Here is a 4,623-nt window from a genome sequence, read left to right as displayed (position 1 = left end):
GAAAGACGATAATTGGAATTAAACATAAAATCTAGAGTTTACATCATCAGGAATAGCCCGAGAAAAGGAAATAGGCGAAAAAGTACGTAAAGCAAAACTAGCTAAATGATCGGCCGTTGTGTTCCCCTCTCTAGGGGTCCAGCTAAAAGCACAACGAGGAATGGTAGAGCTCAACTCAAAGATTTGGTTCAGAGTATCCCCTAGGTATGATCGGTCGTTCTCGCGCTTCACCAACAACCACTAGAGAGCTTGGCAATCCATTTCAAGAATTATGTCGTCAATCTTCCAGTTACAGCACCACCTCACAGCTTCCACGAGTGCAAGTGTTTCCCCTTCAATGGCCGAGAAAGCCCATGGTTAGGCGCCAAACTTGCATCCCAGAAGAGCACCATCTTCAGCCCCCAACACCACTTCAATCCCACATCCTTTGCTCTTATTAATCGCTGCATCACAGGAGAACTTCATTTGTCCTTCACGGGTACAATTCACATAGGTCGCCATGGTCTGGTTCAACGATGAGTATTGAGGCGGCGTCCATTGAGCTCTAGAAGCAATGCGCAGACATTCCAGATGAGACAGTTAATTACTTTGGTAGATTTCTCGCATACCAGCTCGCCCATAAAATCGTGGCAAACGTTGCATGAAGTTCTCTATGTGGGTAAGCTTTCATTCGATCAAACTATGGATCTATAGAGCTATCAGTTCCCATCGGAAAATGTTGCAAGTGCAGTCGTGATACAACCTATAGGAACTCCACCCAAGGGCAATCGCGAAGTGCATGTTCGATAGTCTCCTTACTACTCCCGCATCTTCGGCAAATGGGATCAATATCAATAGAGCGTTTGCAGAGGGCAATTGCAATAGGTAGCGCCATCGATAAGCATCTCCATAAAAATATTCTTACCTTTGGAATGACATCCAAACCCCAGATCCAGTTCCATAATCCATTATTGATAGTTGAAGTGGAGGTTTCCGATCTTCCCCGGATATCACTTGCGAGCCAATAACCAGATTTTACAAATAGATATAGTACCCATCGGGACCTTCAACCCATGAACTCGATTAACTGCATCACGTAAAACACGAGAATCAGCAGCTGACCCCTCCCACCTAGTGAGCACATATACAAACTTCATATTTCTGTCACACACGACAAGTGTGTTTGTAGAAATCTGCCTCTTTCTCGTCCTATACCATTGTATATCGCAATTGGGCACCATGACATCTATATACGTACCATCTAATGCGCCTAAGCATCCCTAACACCAAAAAAATAATACGAAACGAACATTAAATCATTCGGTATGCAGTTGAGTAATATGGAATTATTGTATACTCTAGAAAATTAAATTGTACCTTGAACCACTTCCATCGTGGGTCGATACAGTTTTCGGGCACAACCGCGAGCTTCACAAACAATATTACATGTAATTTTATAATGACTTTGAGAACTACGTGCACGTAATGCGATATGATTTGACCACTCCTCCGAAAGTCAAACTTCACAACACTATTCTTCCTATGGTGAGCTGAAACAGACAAGAAGACAACTACTTGCTCTTCAACACTAACATACCTACCATCACTAAGCCCTCCCCCCAAAAAAACTTCAATAGTTGACACAACCGACCAAAACAATTGCCATCCATCCTTAGGTTCATGATGCAGTCCATGTCACTAACCTTATGCAATCTGTTCAAATGCTTAACTTGATGGAATATTCTAGGTATCATGGTGTATTGCTGTCAATTCAAGCTACGTTTTCTTTTTCGGTTTGTAGCCATAACAAGAGCATCTAGTGCAATTATAAGCTGGAGCTTCTGTTGTTGTAATATTTCCTCAATCATCATAAGGATAAATGCATTACGTTTCCTGTTTGTCGGCATCCCTATAGTTCACCGTCCTATACAATAAGTTTATCTATATACTTTAAGACAATATTGTTGAGTAATCCAAAATACAATTCAAAAACAGGAACATATATACCACATTAAATTTTATCACATTTCAATCAGAAGCACAATTCAATTCAATCGGGAACATACATATATAGCACACATCAATTACAATAGAAACAGATATACCACAATTTCAATCATTTCAATAACCATCATTCCTTCATATACTGATATCATTTTACCACTACGTAGTGCAGCAACACAATTCCAGCAGTTTAACACACCACATGCCACATGTTATCGACATATCATTCTAGGTATCTCAAAAAATATCTGCAGATTACCAAAGATAAGCGAATATAACAACTATAATTTTCGAAGATGTAGCGCGAAGTTCCGTGAACTTGGGCTCCTCCGAATACCCTCTAAGACATCACAGGGTAAGCAATGAGATGGCCATACCGTAAAATCAAAGAAAGGGAAAAATCAGAAAACCCAAATCGATTGTTCAATTTCAAATATTTTCTTATGTATTTGTTAGAGAAATCAACAATCTCGTATAGGGCTAGGTATACAAAAGATCAAGGTTACCTTGTAGAAGCTCTTCTTCTCTGATGTAGCCCTAGTAGGGTTTCCGATGCACCGGTAGAACGAACACAACGAAAAACCAGGAAATCAAAATCAACATATGAAGAAGAGGTCGTTTTCATCTATTTGTTACAGATTTCGACAAATCAAAAATCGCATAACTGTGGCTTTGAAATATAGAAGGTTACCTTCTCCAAATTTCACCTCTATGTTGCAGCCCTAGCAAGGGTTTCCTACGTTCCGGCAAAAACAACAGGGAAAATTAAGAAAGCCAAAATCGACGGAGAGTTGCATATTTTAATCGATTTGTTAGAAAAATCGAGAATCACGTCAATGTACGAAAATGGCTTACCTTCTCCGAGTTCTTCTTCTCTGGTGAAAGTGTGATGTGTGCGGCTGAAATGAAAAGAAACAATTTTGAAAACCTAAAAGGAAGGGCATTTGCGAAATCGTAAAAAAAATAGTATGTGGTACTATAGCAATCAAGAATATTAATCAAAGGGTCGACGCCTCATTCAAATTCCGATTGCAATAGTTTTTTTGTAGCGGGCCATGACGGGAATAGAGGCCCTTCAACATTATAATTATGACTACCAAATGAATGATTATGGCCGAAAAAAAGGGTTAATCAATCCATTTATGGGCTACCAAAGAGGCCCTAATTAGTATAATATTTTAACAGTTATTAATTTAGAATTTCATGGGACTTATATATTTATAAAATGATTCTCTAAAAATATTATTTTATCAAAATCGATGATTTTTTAAACTGACACATGTCAAGATGGGAGAAATTTATTAGTTTATAGAGTTTATTAATTTAAAGAAATTTATCTACAATTATAGAATCAAATAAATCGAATTACCTATTAAAAAATTAAATATTCCATAATTTTTATTTTTATCAAATAAAATAATATTGATTACGCTTAGTACCCTCTTTATGCTAGTAACTATAACAAAAGGACATTATTTTGAATCTATTTAGCTAGAAAAATATATTAATGTTCGAGATTATTTGAATTTACATTGATTTAATATGATAGATGACATTTACGATATCTCATACACAAAAGTCTTGTGTGATTGCGATAATATATTTTGATTGTGGAGTAGGGAGTAATAATTCGACTGCAATTTCCATGTGGATTTTTGTGTGTGTATAGTATAGATCAAGAGGCTTTGTGAATTATGCAAAAGCGAGAACATATTTCAACAATCTTTTTTTTTAGATTCAAAGTTTGGAAAAAGTATCGTGTCTTTAGAGGGAGAACGTGTGGAAGTGGGAAGAAAAACTGTAAAAAATTGCCGGGAAATTAATGCCGCTAGAAACTCATTTTTTCATATAATATATCGATGTCTTATAAAACTATCCAAAGCACAATTGATGTTGATAGGTTTGCATGATTTTTTGTAAAAGTTCTTGCACTTTTCTTACATGCATAAGTACAATTGTGTAAGATAGGTTGCTAAAAATGCACAAAATCTGATAAATGTGCAATTATTGTAAAGTCACGTCACTTTGTACCTAAGTTTGAAAGAAAAGAGGACACATTTGTGTGTTATAAAACATTAATACGAAGGTTGAAAATTTTCAATTTATGTGTATTGTGAAACAAAAAACATTCGGAAGCTAATGGATCCACTAACCGTGGATAAAACTTAGTCGCTCATACTAGCCGCGGGTGTTTTTTCAGCCTTCGATTAATGTTTTATAACACACAAACGTGTCCTAATTTCCTATTTGTTTTTTAAAATATATTTTCTAAAAATAAGTACATATGAGTGAAGGAGTTTGACAAAATTTGGTGCGGATTGACCTTTGAACTTGACACCCCTAGAGCTTTGACTCCCCCATAGTCGACCGAGTTGCATAGACCCCCCCTGAACTTCCGAAAAAAGGGGCAATTAAACAAACGACGCTCAAACGCCGTCAGGTTTTTTTTTTCTTTATTTCAAGCGGGCTCCACCATAAAAATCAAACACATCACAACACTCTTCTTCCTCAGATTTCGCAGCCGCCGTTGACCCTTAAGCTCCGACAATGCTACTCCTCCTCTCCGGCGTGGGTCGACGCCCTTGTCCTCTCTATTTCTCACCAAATACACAATTCAAGTGCGGTCTGGAGCTTCCCCTC

At 37.4% G+C, this 4,623-nt stretch overlaps 1 long non-coding RNA gene across 2 annotated transcripts; it reads right to left on the bottom strand.

The window, feature by feature from the left end:
* LOC131014812 (uncharacterized) lies at positions 1-3,045 on the bottom strand. Of its 2 annotated transcripts, XR_009098330.1 has the most exons (7): positions 2,839-3,045; positions 2,675-2,719; positions 2,490-2,520; positions 1,357-2,323; positions 1,238-1,259; positions 905-1,066; positions 1-809 (listed from the first exon to the last, which is right to left on the bottom strand). It is a non-coding gene; the product is annotated as an uncharacterized LOC131014812 (long non-coding RNA). The 2 variants fall into 2 exon arrangements; XR_009098329.1 differs by having other exon boundaries at positions 1,357-2,520.
* Positions 3,046-4,623: the final 1,578 nt, after the last annotated feature.

Source organism: Salvia miltiorrhiza, chromosome 3 (assembly GCF_028751815.1).
Source record: "Salvia miltiorrhiza cultivar Shanhuang (shh) chromosome 3, IMPLAD_Smil_shh, whole genome shotgun sequence".
NCBI lineage: Eukaryota > Viridiplantae > Streptophyta > Magnoliopsida > Lamiales > Lamiaceae > Salvia > Salvia miltiorrhiza.
This window is presented reverse-complemented; position numbering and strand designations above follow the sequence as displayed.